We start from the raw sequence: 22,924 nt of genomic DNA, 5'->3' as shown, positions 1-22,924 counted from the left end.
GACAAAATATCATGTGAAAAGAAGCCTGTATGACTAGAATATGTAAAATACCCAATATAATTTAGTTTTGACTTCATGAACTCAGGGCTACTCTAAGGACATGTAATCTCTCATTTCTCATCGTAGACACTGGACATTCAATGATACAAAACTTAAACGCGTGCACTTTTAAAAAACCCTTTTGCTGGGGTTTTTATTGGGAGATTGGAAACTGCACTTGGATTGGTTATTGGGAGATTGGAAACTGCACTTGCATAGATATAGACAGAAAAAGCAGTGTGGCTCAAGGGGAGGTATATTTTGGCACACTGTTTTTAGTAGGAAGTTATTTACCCGCAAGGCAGCCACAATTTCTTGTCCTATGTACATAGAAGATCTTAAAATGGTCCTAATTACTCTAATTAGAACGTATGCGGGAGGCAAGTCCAGCTTAGTGTCAACAAGGATGCCGACTGGAAAGTCCAGAATGGTATTAAAATTGATGCCGACAGGCGTATTTGTGCTGTATCCCCAGGAGCCGCGGATTCCCTTTTTTTTCTAATATTTACCTAAAGGTGTTTCAACTTCGCTCGCAAAAAGACGCAAATTTTGCGTGTGTTACTTAATAAAACACATTACTTCAAACAAAATCCATAAAACCGATATGCTTAATGAATGGGATACTAAAATTAACCTTGCCTTCTTCCTATGGAGAAATGAAGCAACTTCCCATTCGTGTTTTCTTAGTATATAGGTTCGCGGTTCGACAATGAGACCGTTTAGGTTTCAGCCTGTAAAACCGCATTCAAATTGCTGTACACAGAGGTGCTGTTAGTCTTCCATCTTGGATCTCGAGCTTCCCGGGCGAGATGAGAGAAGGTTTGAATAGAGATTGAAAGAAATGCCTTTAACAGCGGTTCACTTACACATCACTGCTCTATTCTAATTGGTGACCTGTATGAAAACACCCGTTAATATGTATCTTTAACGACATTTCATTAACAAGCGGTTCCATTTTTTGAAAGCAGAAAGTTCTTGATGGCTGACTTTATTCTCCCTTGTGTCATGCCAACAATTTTTGTTACATATCTTTTGAATTTATTTACAGGCGCAGGGCACGCAGGGAAGCAAACATCGCATTTGATAAATACAAAAGACAAGCGTTCCGTAAACCGAATTGCAATTGTATGCATCCAAGACTTCTTCTCACATGTCTTCTGCTGCACGCCACCCTTAATATTGTAGCATAATGACATTAAACCTAAACTGTACTATTTTCGCAGCAGAGGCATTTGGCTGTCTAAGGGCAGTAGTATTTGGTGTCACCCAAACGCAAACACGAAGCAACATTATTTTCCAGACTCTTTGGGCGTAGCTACCATCTTACATTCCGCAATTGTATTTTCTTATTACTTTAGGCATTGCAGCTTACCTCCCCTGAAGAAGTGAATAAACTTTCCTGACCGCTCATTGCGATGTGAGTGTTCCCGGCATTCACTCTTTCACATAATCTTTCATAACAACTAAATAAAAAAATAACCGCTGTTCGAAGCCCTCTCTCTTATTTGTACAGTTTGGATCATGGTTGACAAGTTGGTGTACATCTAGTCGAACCAATCTTTTACATGACTCTTCAATTCTCCGTACAGTCAGAGACCTGAATAACTTTGACGCCGGAATCGCCTTTATTACGGTAAAAACCTCAAGTTATCACATATAAAGAAGGATTTTAAATGCATGGTTTTCACTTGGTAAGTGCTTGTTAAATTACACTCGTGTCTGTAATGCCCTCGGGGCATGAAAATAAATAGGGGACAAAAAAATACACTAACAAAAATTTTGTCTTCAATTCCTCTTCTAGAGGTCTGATATCCTCCTCTTGCTTATATACAAAAATATTTGTTTGCTGTGTTTTCGGACGCATCCGCATTCTGGCAAGTCAAATTTACCACCCGAATACCACTGGCGCCGCTCCCCGCAGCACGGTGGACGTCCCGTCTATTAGCTTACTCGTTCTGATACTTTTGGTAGAATAGGCTCTCCTAAAATATAAGCAGAAAACATGTGATATACAAACAGACAACGTAGTGCACCCTATAAAATCATTTCTAGAGAGACACAAAACCCACAAAAATCGACATACTGAAATGGCGTTAGCAAGGATATGGGTAGGCCGCACGTATATGACACACTGGCACTTCCTCAACGTGTTTTCAAACCCCTGAATATCCGGCGTTGTGTGGGCCTATCTTTTGTGTAAATACTAAGTGATTGTCATGCCCTCGACACCGGAGGGCACAAATATTTTCTGAACTATACGGACATTTACCCTAAACCCATTTTGTTTCATGTCCGTCCGCACAATGTTTTCTATAGTGGGCGTTTTTCAGTTGTTAACAGACGTCCAATTGTTGCAGCACCTGCAATACCACAAATTATGAGTTTGTATCTATACACCATTTGTTTCCCCAAAAATGTTCAAAATTAGTCACCTGAAATAAACACCTTAATTTACAAAACTGCAATAATTCTATCGTGTTGACTGGAGTTGTTTTCGGTTCGCTTGCTTTGGGCAGTAAAGCCTACAACAACCAGCGACATTAAGACCGCCTTCCAAGCCACCACCGAGCAGTGGCCGGTTATAAACAGCGCCTGTTTTTCTATCCACTTTGCTACAGAGGGTGACGTTAAGGGGTTACGGGGGAACAGCCAGGTGACTTCTCAGCACCTTTGACCGAGGCGGAACATGGTTCATGGTAAAGAAGCGAAGCTTGACCAGGTTTTTACCCCGGTTGCCCAAAACCTGCAGAGAGGATTCTCGCAATATGAGCACGGTCTATTTTATCTTCACTTGTTGTCACTTTGTTTCCGGTGGCCAAATATTCTTAAAAAGTTCCCTATACTTATTGGCCAACCAGCAGAATATCTCGTCTGCTCGGTATGATAGTCAAGGCAGGTTGTAAACTGCGTTTTCAGGCTCTCATTCATTTTCGTGCAATAGTTGTAATGAGGTATAGGAGTTCTTGCGCAGGATAGATGGCATACCCGGAAAACAGTTCACCATGACAAGCACGGAGGGTATCTTTAGTTTTAGTGTCCGAGTAGCCAAAAGTATATATATCGTTGTGGACAGTTCAAATGTTTTTTTTCAGCTACTTTGTAGGAAAAACAAATTGGTACTGGGAATGGTGCAAAATTTGTGAAATACCTGCTTGGCTTTTAAGGGAATGCCTAAACAGACAACATACGGTAATATCGCAGTTCTCGATGGATATTCCGTGACTTCATGAAACACAAGAAACATCCGGTTGTTGTCAGTGTCGGCGTAGTTCTGAGGGAAGGAAGCGCGTGAAAGACCGTAAGTGTCGCCCTCTATAAGTGCAGACTTATACATTATTGCGATTTCCTATTCCGAAGATGAAGGCTACAGCACAAAGGGTGGGGAGGAATCTTTGATATAAGGGGAAGAATCTTTTATTCACGAGGGAGGGATTTTTAATCGCCCCATTGCTTACGAACACCAAAAATGTGAAAGAAATTGCGTATTTTCACAAGCAACCATTCCACATACTGCGCTAGTTACTTCAGCGCGGGAACGTTTACGGCTGGCCTAAGCGACCGTCTGTTTTACAAAATGTTCCTATTCACGAACACTGCCCCAGACAGATATTGCTCATGTTTGTTTTTCAAATACATGTCAATGTTCTCATTACAGTGGCCCGACACAGAATAGCTCTGAGACTGAGTTATAAGCTTCTAGAACACAGCGCACTCTTCCGGGATCGAAATGAAATGGACAATTATTTTTGTAAAAAAAGATAATGGCGGTCCTACTTAAAAAAAACAACTTCTGCACAAGTTTTCTGCAAAACGCCTTCGAATTGACAATAGCAGCTAAGAAGTTGTTTTATCTCTTAGAACAGCCGACTCAGCTATTGCGGCGGTGTTCTCACGATCAGAGAAAATGGTTTCGGCACTTAAGACGGACTCCAAAATTTCAGTTTCTCATGATGAATTGGCAGTCCTCCGGTTGGAAAGAACATTGGAATAACCAGGTACCTTCGAGTACTGTGTGTAGGTGTTCAATGTGGTCTTTGAATGAACAAGAACGGGTATTCCCGCTCAACTAACACTGTATTCGTCATTTTTTAGAAAGTGGTGGTAGCAGGTCATACTAAAAATCGGAGCACTTTAAAATATTCGAGTTAATCTGGAGTAATAAAAGCCCTTTTTTCGATCACATTCATATACATTGCTTTCTGGAAGAGAAACGAAGCATGGCAGACGTGTTCTAACGAGTACTGAATGCGCGGCCCAAGATAGACATCTTTGTTGCAGTTTGTTGGGCTACCTGAAATTAACCCAGAAAACAGAGGTCGCAACTTTCGTTTGGACGCGTGCCACAAATGATTCCCACAGGCTTGTTGATGGGGTCTAACAGTTTGTTTGAGCATTTGCTTTACTGACTTCCAATAGCATCTCCTTTTTTCTCTGAAACGTAGTATTGGCGTTCCTGCGAGGGAGGACAGTTTGGGTCTTATATAGGCAATGTTTATATACTTTGATGTTTGCCTAAAGGGGCTGCACCATTCCAGGGCTAGGGTTAACAGCAATATTTGTAGTTTCTCAGAATTCTTTGTAAGTCACAACTGAAGCCATCGCTCACTATTTAAAGTAGACTTGTAGCCATCGCTGAGTTCTGCAAAGTAGGCAGCTGCAGCAAGGCGCAAAAGTTGCTGATCTTCCGAACTCAAATTTCTGAGGAGTATTTACTTTCCTCTTTTACTCTGGTCAAGCAGCCCGCTGAAAATGGAGAACTGCGGAGCTTGGAGTAGACAGTGTTTGCTCCGCTATAAGCCTCAGCTGGACGAAGAGAGAGAATTAAACAATCACCAACATAATTGCTCACGGCGGCAGCGCAACATTTGTCTCTTTCAATCTGTAGTTCTTGTCCACGTTGATCGCTGTCATCGGTCATTGCGTGGGGGTTACGAATGTGATGACCAGCTCACGGAAGATAACCCCCTTGTATACCTTTTGAGGAAAGTACAATTCATATACACGTTGCATCGAACACTCACTCATCAAAACGCGAGAGCCTTGAAAGCTCGCGCACCGATTTTGAACCTGACTTGTATATGCCTATCATAAGTGGTATTCATTGACTATATGCCTTCGAATATCACGAATACATTTTTCACTGTATCAATTGGTGGCGAATTCATTGCGTTGCCATATTGTGAAGTTCCGGAGAGAGTGAGCTATTAAACGGACGGTATTCCGCGACAGAGTCTATCAGTGTGTGAGGGTTACTTTGCGATTGTCTACAAAGGAATACCCAGAAAAGATTTAACTTTCTTTGGCACCCGTCAGCTGGATCAGCTGCGTTTTCAGGTGTCGTCGAGTCGATGGAGGCTACTGATTTCGATCCATGGCAGCCTCCCGCCCGGGGTGAGTGAATGCAGTTGCACTGACGTGGGCTGGAAACCTTGTTCCCAGTTTATTCCAGCAGAGAGGACGCCTGAATGATAACTAGTGTGCGTTTCGCTGAGACAACGGATGATACGTGATCCGGGGATTAAAGGGTATTTTGTAGGTTGGAGAACACCTCTTAGCTCTATTGCGAGCTCGTGGCACTCCCCGGGTTCCTCCACGAATCCTCAACCTGTGATGAGACCAGTGGTGTCCGCCGATATAGAAGAGGGGCAAGTAGTCAGACCTGCTTCACAGAGCCATTTTTCTTTCCAACCACCATCGTTTGCACTCCGTGGGTGGAGAAAAAGAGCGTCCAAAAGGTTGTGGTAATTCAGTATTAGGTAAGAGAGGCCCCACCAAACTGAAAGACTGCAGAACATAAGTGTATGATTTAACGAAGTTGCATAGAGACAGCGTTTGCCGCATATTCCTACAGCTGCCAGCAGAACGTTTTACATGGTTTGGTGTAGTTGGCTCTACCCCAAGCAGCACAAGCCTGTACGGCTTAAAATCAGCCGAAGAACTTCAGCCGGGTAATTTCTGCCCGGCCTTTCTCCAGTCAAAGTGTAAAGCGCGCACTCAAAGGTGGGCCTCTGCCGTGTGTTTAAAGTTAACTGCTGTACACCCAATGGCCACTCTCCTTTTACCAATTCATAGCAGAGGGGTCCACAACGGTCCCCGGCCGTACAGCTTTGCCGCAGATCAGCCATTAACCTTTGCCCAAGGCCGGCTGTTTAACTTTTGCAGAAGGTCAGCTGTTGACCTTATGCCGATGGTCGGCCGTTGAAATGTGTCTAATCAGTGGCCCATAAGCTTTTGCCGAAGTACGGCCAGTCAGCTTTTCCTGGTGAGCGGCTCTTGAACATACTCTGGTGCCTGGCTGTTCAACTTTCGGTGATATACTAGCCGTTCAACCATAGTGGACATTCTGCCATTCACATCCCGGCTGTCCAACCCCAGCAGCTTTCAGTTCGAATTGCGCACATGGGTTCCTAAAAATGGGACATGCTGTAAGTTCATACTGCATGCATAAGCATTTGTGCCCTTTTAAAGAGCACTGTTTGCCCTTTCAGGGACAAATGTAGTGATTTACAAAGCCTGTGGTGATTAGGTTTTTTTTACTTAATTTATTTTGCTCAGTTCATGCTGTCCAGTGTCTTCCGGTTCGTTATTTTGCTCAGTTCATACTGTCCAGTGTCTTCCACTTCGTGCAGCCGCCATCCCGGTCACCGGCGGAGTATAGCCATTTCTTAATAACAGCTGCCACAGCGACCTTGTTTGCGTCGGGGTACCTGGGCTGTATCGACACTGAAAGAAAATTGAAAACAGACAAATAAGTAATATACTACACTGTAAAAATATCCACAGGCTTAGCAATGCCCTTCCTGAAAAAAAAATTCAATTGATTGATTGATTATGAGGTTTAACGCGCCAAAACTACGCAGGTTATGAGGTGCGCCGTAGCGGAGGGCTCCGGATTAATTTCGACCACCTGGGGATCTTTCACGTGTGCTGAAATCTCAACACACGGGTGTCTGTTTTTCGCCTCCGTCAGAAAAACGGCAGCCGCTGCTGGGATCGAACCCGTGACCTTCAGCACAGCAGCACAATGCCTTAGCCACTAAGCCACCGTGGCAGGTGAAAAAAAACGTATTACAAGCTTGCTTAATGCAATGCCTCTAGTTTTCACAACGTACAACTATTCCAGAGAGCCAATATTTATTACGCATTATCAAACAGTATCCATATTCATTCCTGTAAACAAGAACATTAAAAATAAGCTCTAATGGTCAAACAAATACACTGAAATAAAGTAGCCCCTGAAAATATTATAATGAATTCCTCGTGCATAAAATAAAATCAGGGCAGCTTACTAAGAACAAGAGACAATCTTGTCTAGCTCGCAGAAGGCCTCTTTCACCCTCTTGGACCCTGCCCAGCTGCAGGACAATGCCACTGGCTGCCCAATCACCATGCCCAACACCGTGCGGGCAGCCGCCTTGAAGTCGTAGCTACCCATGTGGCTAAAGTACTGGGCCTAACAGGAGAAAGGAAATTTGAAATACACTTGTAAGTTGAATGCATCGAGGCTGAACATATGACGCAAAAGCATACCTTTAACGTGAGCACATGAGAAAGCAAACAATTTGTTGTCGTAGATAACACAATCAGTTCTGCTGCCTTTTGGTTATGGCACGGCACAGAGCTCTGGCCTTTTCTTTTTAACAGCAGAGCTGTCAAGCTTGTGCTCCTCGGAGGGATGTTACCAGGGCGCTACAGCACACAGTCCGGCAGCCGAGTTTGCGACGGGGAGGAGAGTGGAGACGAGGACCGGTGCACGTACAAGGGTCCTCGTGCAAAAGTTTAGCCTTGCCGAGCGCACATGGTATGACGTTAGCAATGACATCAGCATTCCGCGCATAACTTTCGCGAGGCTGTTTGCGACAGCAAGGCCACGCCTTTTCTCGCCTCCAGATCGTTTTCGCGGGTCTGCACTTTGTTTCCCGCAGCGGACTACTTCGATGGCGAGTCCGCCGGGATGAAAAACCCCGGGACATTAGTTTCCCTCTCGGAACGCGCTTTGTCGGGCCGCGCTCATGTTTAAGTTGCTCGTCGCAGTTCCGGCAAATACTACGGCGTTGTCGAGGTAGACTAGGAAGGTGTGCCATTTTCTGAGGCTTCCCCTCAGCTCCACTGGTCACTGCTGTTTGCAATAGCAAAGCCACGCCTCAATTTTGTTCATAATGTTTTTGAAGTCCACATTCTATGAAAAAAATTCTACATGCGCAAAAAGAATGATCAAAGCGGCGCAGATATCAGAAAGTTATTCTATTTTTTAGTCTAACAATACAAGCACATGCAGTACTGGCAACGTCACACTTGAGGCCTCCGGATATGACGACAAAGAGTGGTGGCCCTACAGTTGGCTCAGCTTGAAAGTGTGTATATGCCATTATTTTGACCAAACGAGCCTAAATGTTGCCTTACTGCTTGTTTTCTTTAAAGTAAGCATAAAAGCTTAACCGTGGGCTCAAAGAATACAAAAATCTATAGAGACAGTAACAGAGCCGCACTATGGCTCCCCTTCGAGCACGTGTGCCTTTCCATGGCGTGTTACGATGCACCACTGTTGATATCGCCTGGCGTCAGCGCGCGTCGCCAAAATACACGCGAACTCGTTTATTCGCACGCCGTATGCTGATGTCTATTCACGGCAGGTATTGGCATCGATGGTAGAGGAGGCGTGGTCAGGGAGCATAGCAAAAGTGGACGGCAGCTTCCAGGTTATCAGTCCGTCTCTATGTCTGGGGACATGTTTTAGCACTGGGAAATGCTGTTTCGTTCACTGAAAAACAGCAACATTTTTTTCTCTAGCGGTGATTGGCTGCCTTGAGACAAATTGAACCAAACTGTTTTTGTTGGCAAGCTATTATCCCTTGGAGACAGATATAATTCTGTGTGGCACATTCTGTACTTCGCTACCTTTGCTTGCGTCGGAGAGATTGCGATCGCGTGATGCTTGTTATGAGGTAAATATGGAAGCTCTAGCTACATTGCTTCTAGTATTAGCAAGATGGGGGTTGTCTGCAAGATTGGTGCGTGAGACACAAGCATTCTCACTGCCAGAATTTCACAAACATGACAAGAAACAGACACACCTGGCAATATTTGTTGACTATAGAGTTCTGTGCTCAATTTTTGCAAGCCTCACAGCTTGTGTATATGGTCGAGAGGTAAGAAGCTGGAGTACTGGTTTGCAAGTCAGTGGTTCTAATCCCGCGTTTTGTTTTTTTGCTGCGAGCGTTCTATAAGGTTTTTTTTACCAGAATATGCAGCTGTTTCTTTAACCTTTCTTTGAACCCACAAGTGACGGTCACATGAAACCTCAATAGCAAGGCAGCGCTGAACATGGCTTCACACTAAATTAAAGAGAGGTAAAGATGGTACAGAGTTCAGACAAAGAGACATAGCAACACCCATCGACGCAGCAGCAGGCACGTCACTTTGCTAGTCTCGTATGGCTGCTTGTCCTCTCCTACTTTCCGGCACAGTACCACCGAACGACAGCGTCACGAAGCGCGGAAAGGAGCTTTCCAGGTCAGGCCACCCTGGGCTTAAAACTTCCAGGACGTATTTTTTGCCGCCCTCATTTGTCCCGCCATATGACATCGGGGTCAGTGAGAAAGTGAGCAGCAGATTTCCGGTTTTCGAGAAGAGGGCAGTGCTCTATTTGCTTGTATTTTTAAATTTAAAATTAAACAACTTTTTTATTTCTACAAGGATCTTGGTAATTTTTTTTGCATCTATCTCTGCACGACACCAAGAACAGATGTAGTGGCCAAAAAGTACCTGAAAGAAATGTGCTCGAGAAATTCACGAGGGACAAACCCACACACAAAAAAAGTAAGCAGACAAAATGAGATTTGACGGACTAGCGATTGAATTTTAATCATGAGTGATAGAAAGATTCCACTTTCCTGCAAAATGTCTTATATAGGCAATTGGGGCGTTGCTTTAATTAAAGGTTTAAAGAGCACCCTGCGCAATGAGTTGAGGGAATGATTATGTGCATCTTGCATCGCACGTACCTTCCATCATAGCGAACATATTTTCATGATTCTTGTGGGAGGTGATTGCTGGGACAATTGACTACCCCAAAATACATTCCGAGTAGTCGAGGGAAAGTGCTACGGGTCCCTTTGATAGGCAAGGGTGCGAGAAAAAGCCCACCAATGCCTACGCAAGTTGCTGTGTAGGGACATTGCTTATGAGATACCTCTTTCATGTGGAAAGGTCTGCATTGGGCACACTGGAAGGTGTGTGAACGTGCGATTGCGTGAATATGAACATAACCTCTCAGTTGAGAACTGCACAAGTGGGCATAACCCCATCCACAGCTCTGCAAGCGCATGCATGACGCTCTTAAAAAGCAAGTGAAAATTGTCCAGGTGCAGTGATACATGAGAAAGGGAGATACAGGAAGCTTACCACATAGGAAAGAACGGATGCGATTTTGTCAGTGACATTTCAACGGGTCTCCATATGAAAGAGCGTATTTATTAGGCTGTGAATTTTCCTTATCACAATTTTTTTTTGCATGCAAGTGGAGCCACGTAACTTTGGCCTGCAATTATGTGTTCTTACGCTGCCTAAAAGTTAGTTGCTAGTCATTGCCTGTTATCACCAGCTACTTTCTGTGATTGTCAATATTTTGCGCCAAGTTCAAGTATCGTTAAGATGCACCAACTCGCCATTCTAAGCTTGAAAGAAAGGATGAAATAACCTAAAACACAAAGCAATCACACTGTGCTTCATGGCTATGCTAAAGAACCCACCAGTAACTATTAACAGCAGGTCTTGTCTAAAGCCTAATAAACTGCATGTCAATTTCCTCGATTTTAAGATGCAGAAATCCCACAAACCTTGTGAGATTAGCAGCAGTGATGCACAGATTTCGCCCACTCTCATCCATAGCGTTTGTGGCAGGATCAGTAGTAAGGAGCTCATGCCAGGCACTGCAAGAAAAAACAAGACCACACATAATATGCGGTACTTTGAAAATGAAAACCGGACAAGCAACCAAACCGAATAGAAAACCGGGCAAGCATTTTGATTGCTTGGGCAGGGTCACAAACTGTTAAATTGTAAAAACAATTCTTTCTTAAGATCTTTGCAGCAGCCAAAAAATTTTGGAATTTGTTAGCACCAGGAAACTAGACTGTAAACAGGTCCTCTGACACAGGGGTTCCCTCTCACAAGTGTTGCAACGTAATGAGAGCATGCTTGCCAATCTTCCCACGAAAACCTGCCTTGAGTTGTTCGCAACACCCAGAAAGTTTCCATAGATGCCACCCATCCCTGTCACAAATGAAGGCATCTAGAACTGACAACCTTAGGTTGTCCTGTGCTTCATGTTCAGACGATATACGAAAATGCTATAAATCAGGGGTTGGCAACCCGCAGCCCATGGGGCAGTATTATGTGGCCCCCGGCACAATGGTAGACCCCTTCTCCTCTGTCACTTTCTACCTGAAGGCCGACATGGCAGTTTTGACCTCAACTGGCATGAAAGCTCGTGACATTCGTGTTGGAAATAAACATGATAAGGATTGCTATTCTAGTTTTGTACACTGCTTTCAATTTCCTCCCCAAAATTTATTTGCCTGCAAAGCCCCCCTCCCCTTCCAACCAATGTGCCCTCCGGCCCCCTCCGTGTCCATTGCATTAAACCCGGCTCTCCGCCTGAAATGCTTGCTGACCCCTGCTATTCAGCAAAAGTTGCAAATTTTTAACCTGTCACTGCTTGTTCAATTCGAAGTGAATGAAAATAAGTAAGATCTCTCCTTTGTATGCATCACGCAAGCATACAAATCCATTAAACCCTCCGTAATTTCAATGAAGGGCCCATGAAGACTTGCTAGGGTTGAGGCTAGGCCAAGTTGATTCCAAGTTGAAAAAGACGAGACTGCAAAATGGGCGAGATACATCAGACAAAGAAATTAGGAAAAACACAAGTGCTGTTGTTTCTACTTATTTCTTTGTCGTTTGTACTGCCTGTTTTGGACATTTCCTTCCTTTTCACCCAAGAGGACAGCAGACATTTTTTTAAAGACTGGGCTGTAGCTCATGTCTCTCGGCAATTGTGTTCAATAGAAAACACTGGCGCCATCACTGAAGGATCCGCGTTTTCTCAGAAGGATCAGGCAGAGTAGGCCACCTTGGATACGTCATGGGAGCCCTGACATAGGCAGTTTGGGGAGAGGCACACATGGCATCACGCTGATGTCGATGTCGAAAGGAAATCCATCCTTAACTTTTTCGAGCATGCACATATTAAAATTGACTTAAAATATGTTCTTCCGAACACTTAAAGGTTAACCTTCCTGAGGGGTATCTCTATTTAAAAAGAAAGCTTTTTATGTAGTCATCTGTGCTTTGAAATTTTGTGCCAGCACTCCTTTAAGGGTCAGATTGAAGTTTTCACTATTCCCCACACTATAATGTGGCAAGGGCCCTGTGACAAACTGGAAGGCAGCAGCAAAAAAATGGGCAGTCAGCAAACTAGATTCCACACCATTGTGATGAAACCAAATCTTTGGAATCGCTGATCAAACAACCTTGCGGAGCTTATCAGTGTTTTAAGTGCAGAATGATATAGCCATGGTGTTCGTTCTTGCTTTAGGTGCTGACTCTGAGTAGAAGCAGGCAACTGAAGCTCACCTGAACCCTCAGGGAGTTCCAAGGGAATGCCAGGCATGATTTACATGATTTTTCTTTCAACTTTAAAAGCTGCCATGCAGTTGAAGAGCCATCCAAAGAATGGTGCAACATCCTACCATTTGCAAAACAGCTTTCTTTCATTTTATGCCGCTCTCCTTATGCAACTGCATAGCAGCTGTTTGTCCTTCATGTTATCATTAGAAAATATTGTTAATTTTGACATGGAGCCCTAGAAGTTCTGGCAAAAAGTCAACACAACTGTTTTAATATTCAAATATTTTGGTTGTCCGCCCACACCATACCTTAATTAAGATTAATACCCTAGTTACATGGCAGAAGTAACTGTAGTTACGTTTAACGGTGGTTACTAAATTTTAACTGTGGTTATCGCAAACTGCGGTTTTGGCTGTTACATGCGAAATTCCAAGTGTGTCGACAGCGGTCACTTGGTTGTGAGCGTAACAAAAATAAAGTAACAAACTTTTAACCTCACGATAAAAACCAAAGGCGAAGCAGTGTAGACAAAAAATTTCGTTAGACAGTTGCTTCAGACCCAAACGCGACGCATTCGCGCACGCCGAAAAAGGGGCTTCCCCAGCAGCTCGCGAGCGGCTTGTTCTCGGGTCGGTTTGGTGTTGGGAACTTAGGATCGTGGTCGATATTTGACCGGCGCTATCTCTACAACTGCAAATTACAATACATAGCACAATTTTTAACCTTTATAATATCCACTTTGTCGCATGTGGAACTTCTTTTCCGCGATTGATTTCGAAGAGGGGCGACAAGCTGTTGCTATTGTGGTCTGGGCTGGTTCGAGCCGCTTTCAGTGCCGTGCGGACAGACGCGCCGGCATGTTTGCAGGAACGGCCGACGTGCGCACGGATCGTTTCCGAGTGCTGAAAACGCTTCATGATTGCCTGCTTTGCCTATTTTTTTTGGCAAACGATCAGCAGAATTTACAAATTTAGGCTTTTCTCATAGTTGATTGGGTGGACCGGGAAACGAGCTGCTGCTCACGCACGGTCGTGCCGACTGCGAGAGCGACGCAAAGAGCACAAGCTCCTCTTGGGGGCAGCTTCGAGGGCTCCCGCTATTTCAGGCCTTCGTCTTCTGCGAACGCCAGGTGATTTTTTTCGCCTACGCTGATGCGCCGCCACTTGTGTGCAAACTGACCTGTGCGATTTTTGAACACTGCGGCAGCAGCAACTGCGGTTAGCGTAACCGAACTGAGGTGGCCAAGCTCAGTTTGCGTTAACCATGGTTAGCGGGGTAACTGTGCCCGTGTAACTAGGGTATAAAGGTCCCAGTCCACTGTGGGAAACTAGCAGGCGAGTTTTACTCATTACATAACCAACTGAAGTGTGTGTTAAAATAGGCCATTTCAATCTCTCATTTGGAAAAACAAAGCCCATGAAATGTGTATTTTGAGAAGACTTATTGATACAGTTCTGTCATTATTAAGCATCATACTACATTTCCCCACCTGTAACTTTATCAAATTAAAGCAGTGCATCTCAGCCGTGCTGCAGTACATTAGCATTTATTCGAATAATCACTAAGATCAAAAAGCCTCATAGCAGCCACTGAGTAAAATGTTTGTGCGAATGACGGGAAAGGAATGCTTCTATCATGAAAATACAAAACCTGGACCTAGTACTTATATTATTGCACTTTTTACAGCCTACAAACCGTTGGCTTTATTTCAGTTGTCTCAATTACGACATAGTACCGCATTTCCTCTTTAGTCTTGTGTAATAAAGCAAGGATATTGCAAGAAGCACACGCCGCAAAATTCTGCGCATAGGTGTCCTCGCAGTGTTGAACCTCAAAAAAAAAAAAAAAAAAAAAAGCACACGCAATAGAAACAAACAGGCCCAATTTTTTTGCACTACGGCTATGAATGGTCAGTTGCCTAGATTGTAAAACTCTGCTGCCCCAATATTGTTGAGACCACGATATGGCAGGGGACAAACTCAGTACGCTCGCACAAGCTTTGCAGCCACAGAAATTGCAGCGTGCAGTCGTAGTTGACAAAGAAAGATGCCAAAAAAAGGTGCGTATGTGTGTGTAGGGGGGGGGGGGTGAGGAGGGGGCATCAGTAGTTGCTCACTAAAGCCACCAGCGGTTGTCTTACAACTAAAGGTAGAAAAACTATTTTCTGCCCCCCAAAAAAAAATGCGTGAATGCATTTGACTTCTCACTGTTTAGCCGTACAGCACTTTCCAAGCTCACTGACGACTTATTTATAAGAGGTTCACAGCACTGTAGAAAGCCACGGCTTCTTTCTTAATAACTACGACTGCTCTAAAATTACAGCCAGGCTGCATTCTGAACTTCTCTACCAGAAATACTGTTTTGTGAAGAACAAAATATTTGCCGCAGTGTTTCACTCAGCCTCATCTTTACTACTTTCAAAACAGCGGTTTATTTGTACTGCAGAAACGGCTTCCTCGAATGTTTCTTTTTTTATATTAGCTTTCTAAGGAAGCTTTGCAACCTTCATTTAAAGGTTAGCAGTGTACTGTGTTCGCAATAGGAAAAAAAAAAAAAAGGCAATATTTACGTCTTTGCTGCGGTGCTCACAGGATAGCGGCGGCCCATGCACTAGCCCAAAGCTGGGAAGCATGCACGCACCACCGTGTGCAAGCAAAATGCCTACAAGCTCCTAGAGCAAAATCTTCTGAGAAATGTCATCACATCTAAAAATACTTTTTTCATTGCATGCAAGAAAATGAACTACAATTTCCTACTATCTTTAACTGGACCTTTACAAACCGATACCTAACCTCGACATCTTAGAAGCTCTTGATTGAGGAATGCATTGTGATAATTGCTTAACGTTATCAACCTCAGCACTGATTCATTACTTCAGGCACCCCTGTCTCCAGGGACCTGCCAGGAGAAATGCACACATGGCTTTTTCCACATCGGCATAGTGAATGGCAAAAAAGCCGCTGCCTCTTGAGCTACTGCCGCAGCACTGACAGGAACATTTTCAGCTTGTTCGTTTCCACGGTTATTAACACAGTAAGCTTCTAGCCAACAACAGAGGTTAGAAACTTGCACAGGATACTAAAAAAAACTGAGCAAGCCTTGTCTATACAGTACAAGAACTTCTGAACTTGTGCTTGGTTGCTGCAGTGAAGTTTCTGAGGAAGCATAAATAAATGCTGCTTAGGAGACAATAAAGACGAATTTCTGTTGAATTTACATTGGCAATATTTAGTTCTTTGTATGATTATAATTTATGTTTCATCCAGCTGCCCCCAAGTAAGGAAGTTTTTAAGCGCAGACTCGATTTAAGAGCACACATCGTGAACTTGTGCGAGAAGCTGCATCTTTCACGGTTTTCGATAATGCTATGAACTTTCTAAAAATAAAGCACCGATGAGGTTAGATAGTGCCATTACCATCAAACAGTGCTTACTCAATTGCATTCCAGACGATTTGTCTCAGCACCAAGGTTTTGGCAAGTACAATTTTATTCAACGAGTCAGCACCCTACAGTTTAACAGTGCACTAGAGAGCGCACTCATGGTGAGCGAGAACTAACTGCACGGCGGGTTTGCCCATGCTGTGCACAGGCTGCAAATGCCCCGTGTTGCATGTTGTCTTATCAGATTCATGGCCTCTGAGTGGTATATTTTGTCATGGCAGTCCTCTTGAATATAACAGCTGTACCCACATTTTTCAGACTTTTTTTTTCCTCCAGCATGCAGGTCGGCATGCCTTGGGTGAAAATGTGCAAAGGCTGCTTGTTTGAGCGTCACTGCACAGTTGTTGAGTACATAAAAAAATAACAAACACAAGATCGTTATGCATTAAAAACCATAACTAAGGTTTTGGGGGTCCCTGAGTGCTTCCGCAAATAGATTATCACGCCAAATTGAACATATTTGAATACAATACGCGCTGTCGTACGCTGTTTTTAGAGCCCAGTTATTGATTCCAATCCCATTATCTATCGCTAATTTCTGTTCGCTACAGGTTAGCAGTGTTCATTTTATAGACGAGAAACAAACAAAAATCAACCCTTTTCTAATGCTACAGCTCAGCTCTGCGGGGACGGTGAGACGCACAGCTAATTCGTAGGGTATAAGTCGGGTGCAGCAATTCACTGGAAAAAGTGTGGCACAGAGAAATATAGCTCCACAAACCGCGATTTCGGTGAGAACCACGCAAAGCATGGTCCATTTGCAGCCTGTGTACAGCATACGCAATCCTCGCATGCAACTAGCTTTCACTCGCCTTTAACCCACTTTCTACTGCACTGTAAACTGTGGGTTGCAAACGATTGAATATGAACTTACCAATTTTCAAATCAGATTAGGTGTCCGAATCGGCCACACGATACGCAGTCCAATGCGGCTGGTGGCATGTGGCTGGGGCCGTGGCTGCTCCCGCTGTCCCCCGGGAAATGCCTGCACAGCTCCACACCAATCCCGGGCAAATGGCGCCACCCTGAGAAGGTTGTAAAATTGTGGTCTATAGTCAGGGCGCCTACCAAACTGATGCGTCAAAATTTTCCTAGTTTTTGCTTCAGCAAATTGCCATGAGCAACATGAGTTCATTCATCTCTAGGCAGTCTCAAAACGTCACATGATGCTGTCATGATCAAGTATGCTGAACAATCAAAACAATAGAGGAGGTGAACAAATATCATACATTTCTTAAATTGAATTTAAATAGTTAAATACAAATACGAATGTTACTGTATTTAGTCGATTATAACACGTTTTCTTTTTGCAACCTGAAGTCAACCCTCACGTTACAATCTGCCTAAAATTGCAATGATGCACCCAACTGTCATCAACGGCTACAGTTCTGACCATTTCGCAATCTATGTCAGCAAGATGTGTCAGAGTTGTTCGGGTCCACTACAAGCTAAGATCGACTTTTTCCGTTTCCTTGCTTTTTTTCTGTGGTGGTTGACAGCGTGCGCAACTTTTTTCCTTTGTTTTCACGCCGTACTTTAGTATTGAGGCATAGGTAACTTTCATTGCCCTCAAGTGTTTCAACACCGCTTCAGCTCCCCTTGTTACGGCAACGTGTTGCACTCAGTATGACCCATGCTATTTTAATGGCTCAAGAAATTGGGGATTCGGCAGCTCCCCGAAGAGTCAATATCGACCGTCTGTGGATGGCAGCTACTGCGGGAGCGCCTTTTTACATGCGAACCCTGCCCAATAAGTTTCCGAGGGCCTTGCTACAGCTGCCACGTCGAATTACAAAAGGGTGTTGCTGATTTCGTCACCAAACAGTGTAACCGCCTTTTGGCGGTCAGTGTTGAGCTGATACAGCTCAAAACAAGTGATATCGTTCGACAGATGGGCTTCCTGCGAAGTTATAAGTGTCAAAGGTGGGCGCCTAGCCCAAGTGTTTGAAAAATAAATGTGCTTTTCCATAATTCCACTGGCCTCAAGTGAGTACTTTGGCGGCTCTTCTTTTTTTTTTTTTTGGCACAACAGAAAGTTACCCTTTGAGTTACTTTAGTGGTTTTAATTTTTCTTTTTTACGTGATGAAGTCACCCCTCACGCTACAATCGTGGTCACATTACAATTCAGTAAACACGGTACGGGGTTGCCTTTGGCATTATTATTGGAAGGGCAAAATTCAAAATTAGCATACACTATGTTCTCTGTGCTTTTTTTAGACCGATCTTGATCAGAAGAGCAAGAATATAAGCAACAACGAAATGAAATCTTATTTGTGCCCAATCACCAATGAGAGAAGCTTTTGAGGTATTAAAAAATGATGGACTGTTTCAGGTACCCCTGCTTGGTACACAGGGGGTTGCGGCCAAATAATTAGGGAGCACTGCCTTGCTGCCCCAACATCTACCTATAGTAGACCATGCAGGAGCACAAGCCAGCATGGGCTACTTTAGGTAAACCTACCCATCCGTACCTGCCGCAGTGGCTAAGGCATTGCGCTGCTGAGCACGAGGTTGCGGGTTCGATTCCCGGCTGCTGCGGCCGCTTTTCTGATGGAGGCGAAAAGCAAAATAGCACGCGTGTACGAGATTTCGGCGCACGTTAAAGATCCCCAGGTGGCCAAAATTAATCCGGAGCCCTCCACTGCGGCGCGCCTTATCGCCTTATTGCCGGCGTTGCGTCAACGCGTTAAACCCCACAATCAATCAATCATCATCATCATCTACCTATCCGTACCATTGATGCATTTTATTTGCCAGGGCTATCGACGTTTGCCCCCTCATCGCACCAAAAGGCTCTGATAAAAATCACGTGATTACGTTACGCGGTCGGATTGACTGATTGCAGGGTTTAACACGCTGAAGCTGCACATGGGCTATGAGGCGTGCAGTAGTGGAGGGCTCAAGATTAATTTTGAGCACCTGGGAAACTAACTTATGCTGAATCTCGAGACAAGGGTGTTTTCGCTTTTCGCCTCCATCAGAAAAGCAGCCACCGCGGCCAAGATCAAACCAGCATATATGGGCTCAGCACCACACCTTAGCCACTGAGCCTAGCTGCGGGTGCATTATGCTGTCAGTGTCTCAAGCTTGTGAATACAGTAAATGCTGCTTAGGTACTAACATTACCCTATAGTGCAAAGAACAACACTTTTGACTGCATTTAATTTATATTGTTTTGGTACAATTTGTTTTTTTTTTTCACATCCTTCGCACACTATCTAGCCAAATATATGTTCAATATGATGACCAGGCGGTTGATGCCTCGCCAGAATTACCACCCCATCAACATGTGCAGTCACTTTACTGGCCCGAAAGAATCTAAATTGTCAATTCTTATGATTCGAGAAAGCGAACTCATGATCTTGAGTAGCATGTGGCTATGCCTCATTTAAAAACAGAACCCAGCATGTAAATGTTTGTCTGCACACATTTAGAGGCACTAAAGCCATTGTATATAGATGAAAAAAAAAATATTTTTAATTAATGAGCAAGAATAAACAAAATATGGCAAAGAAAGCCCAACGGTTCGTTTTGCTCCGACAAAAATCTATTTGGTTGAAATGATTGATTGATTGTAGGGTTTAACACGCCGACGCAACGCAGGCGATGAGGCGCGCCGTAGTGGAGGGCTCCGGATTAATTTTGACCACCTGGGGATCTTTAACGTGCGCCGAAATCTCGCACACACGGGCATTTCTGCTTTTCGCCTCCATCAGAAAAGCGGCCGCCGCGGCCGAAAATCGAACCCGCGACCTCGTGCTCAGCAGTGCAACGCCTTGCCACTGAGCCACCTCGGCAGGTTGAAATGAATTTGAACTCACACAACTGAGCCTGTGCGCATAATGTAAGCACTGTGCTTACAGCATTTTGAGCAGTCACAGTATGCGGTCGACATAAAGAAATGAAGCATAAAGATGCCTCACTCCAGGTGCCACCAACAGTGCAGCTCAGTAGCATAGACATGATCTTATTTCAGAGAAAGGGGTGGGTAAGCTTGAATGCAAAAAAAGGGAAAGAAATTCAACTGACAGATCAATTTACAACTCAAGTTCACAAATAACTTTGTGACCTTGCACGCACACCCAGCATAACCTCCCCACTGTTCTTTTATTTTAGTTTGCTTAACCCATCGCAAAACAGCCGGCTGATTAACTGACCACTGACAAGGAAGCCATGTAAATTCAGTGCATAGGTAGCGCGAAAGGATGTCAGGAGTCTGTATTCAGAGAAAAGAACAGTGCCTTCCTGTATCTGCAAGAGATTCAGCTTGACTAGCTCACATTCACTGGAAGCATGCAGGCTATGCTGCCAGAAGTGTCTGCTGAGAGCACCATCACTCCACTGGCGCGGCATCCAACATCCAATGCATAATGCTCAGTGACACGGTAATACAGAAGGGTCCATAGGTATAGAGGGGATATTGTGGCCGATATGCATGTGTATATGATATGCTGCTGTCAGTTACCGCTGGTGCAGCTACACAGACCCGAGTTTGGCCCCAGCTCCAGCATTCCAATTACTTCTTGCGGCACTGGGACTGCACCTGCAAGATCTAGTGCTTACTCACATTACTAGCATTATGACATAACAGCTGCCCAGCCTCACGCAGATGTTGAAGGACTCTTCACCCAGAAAACCTGGTTTGCACAGGCACTACATCGTGTGCAAAAGAAATATAAAACAGGAATTCACTTTCTGCACGTATAAAAAGCTACATTCAACATAATTCAACTGCCCTAAACATGCAGAGCATCCTACCGCTGAAAGGGCTACCTACTACTATTATTCCTGTGGTAATGCAAGAATAAACAACTCCCACAAGTTAGGTGGGCATAATTCCTGCTGCAAAGGCCCCACATCACTCAAACGCATACTCATAGGTCCAGTTTCTATTTCTGGGTTCCTATATCGGCAACATAAATGCAGTACGTACCTGTTATTGCTTTTCATCTTGCCAGACAGTCCCCGTCCTGAAGCTCCAGCCACTTTTAAATGAAAAGGTTGCAAAGAAAAGTTACATAAGCACAAACGTCGTTACCTGCCAAAGTTAAAAGCTCACAGTACACTACACATTCCGAGAAGTAAGAACACTCACTCAATGATTGTTTTATTATCAAGACAGTTATGTCAAAAGACGTAACCACTGAATTGATGAAAGGTGCTTAAAACCAATGCTATGTAAGCGTAGATAGCCGTTTACAGCAATGTGAAATATACTCCGCCTATGTGCTCCTGAACTACAAACCGTTTGAAACAAATAGTTTTCAGCCAGTAACAAGACGATAAAAAAAATATCAAAACACTTTTATTTCCAAGTTAAGATTCTCAAACTATTTAAGGTTTTCATTTTTCTCAAGGGAAGTTTTACGTCCGATAAGTTAAGCAGTCGCACATTGTATTTTGCTTTGTTCAAAGTGGCACAGCTATCGAAATAAAACAAAAGCACGGTGAAACCGCACGGCCGCATATAGAAATAGACCTAATGCGATAAAAACCGCATACGAAACAAAACACGACGATTCCTCACGATGTTATCAAGAGCACCGGCAATTATTTCAAGCTTCCTAAGGCCCTCCGCTGCGCCCACCACCTGTCCGTCAGCAACGCTAGACATATCGAGCAGCGCCAGCAAATTGCATTTAGCTTGCACGAACCACAGCGTGAGACTGACGCGGAAACGAGAAATCAAGCCAATAACACGTTTCTGGCACCGAACCTTAGTCGCGCTAGAAAAGGTCCAGCAAAAAAGAACTCACCGAACTTCTTTGTCCGGGCACAGGAAAACGCCGCCGTTCTTCGATCGTTTGCCGCGGTATTTCAGCTTATCCTTAACCGCACGTGTTTCCAACGTGGCAAGCAGGCTTTATCCACGAAGGGCGAACACATTTTACGACGGTATATCGCACAACAAACATGAATAACAACACGGACATCGCGCAACCACGGCCGATTTCGCCGCCACCACTTGATGGAAAAATTACATCGGAAACGACCGCAGCGCCGAAACGGCCAAATACATGAGCAGAGTTACGACTTTAAATTTTAATTCAAAGTGATCATACAACATTTCGAAATTGTTCAATCTTCAAAGAATCATTTATTCAAAATTGTCATTGCTTTTGGTGTTCACAAGTTTTTCAGTTTAAATAGAATCCTGATCGGAAGCGACTGCAGCGCCGAACAAAAGAGCAGAGTTCCCTCTTTGTATTTTTATGCAAAGTGATCACACAACATTGCGAAATTTGTTAATCTTTAAGGAATCATTCATTCAAAATAATTATTGCTTTTTGTGTTCACAAGTATTTCAGGTTTAATGGGCTCCTGATTGCAACTTTCCCGATCGCTGCCTTCTTGCTCCCGGTCTTTTCCGATTGGCTGCCAGTTTTGGTAAGCCATGGAGGAAGAAATAAAAGTTTCCTCCATGATCTAATAGCGTCCTCGATAAACACGCACCGGTGTTGCCCCCAAAACCGGCGCGGTGCACAGTGCCCCAAGACGGTGCGTACCGGCACGGAGCGTTGATCGAGGACAAACGGGGCGGTTCTACCCAGGCGCCATCTCAACTCAACTCAAATCAACTCATAAAAACGTTCACAAGTAACAATACAGCACTGTAATGAGACACAGCGCTATTTGAAAGTGGTATTTATTGAAGGCCAATGATTATATGTACGCACAACTTAAATCCGTCACACATGCGGAACAACGTACCGCCACCGCTTCCACTAAACAGCTACATACAAGCTGCTTCTAATCTTCGTTTGAGCCATAATGCGAGTGCCTGTTTTGTTCCGCCCTTCCGTTACAGCAAA

General features: G+C 44.1%; 1 long non-coding RNA gene across 1 annotated transcript; it reads right to left on the bottom strand.

Annotated features, from left to right (window-relative positions):
• Positions 1–6,561: 6,561 nt before the first annotated feature.
• On the bottom strand, positions 6,562–21,952 carry LOC144160936 (uncharacterized). The gene is made up of 5 exons (XR_013320450.1): positions 21,869–21,952; positions 21,046–21,097; positions 16,986–17,136; positions 10,878–10,970; positions 6,562–6,762 (listed from the first exon to the last, which is right to left on the bottom strand). It is a non-coding gene; the product is annotated as an uncharacterized LOC144160936 (long non-coding RNA).
• Positions 21,953–22,924: the final 972 nt, after the last annotated feature.

The sequence above is a fragment of the Haemaphysalis longicornis genome, unplaced genomic scaffold (assembly GCF_048455015.1).
Source record: "Haemaphysalis longicornis isolate Haplotype H1 unplaced genomic scaffold, Haemaphysalis longicornis Haplotype H1 scaffold_11, whole genome shotgun sequence".
Taxonomy (NCBI): domain Eukaryota; kingdom Metazoa; phylum Arthropoda; class Arachnida; order Ixodida; family Ixodidae; genus Haemaphysalis; species Haemaphysalis longicornis.
This window is presented reverse-complemented; position numbering and strand designations above follow the sequence as displayed.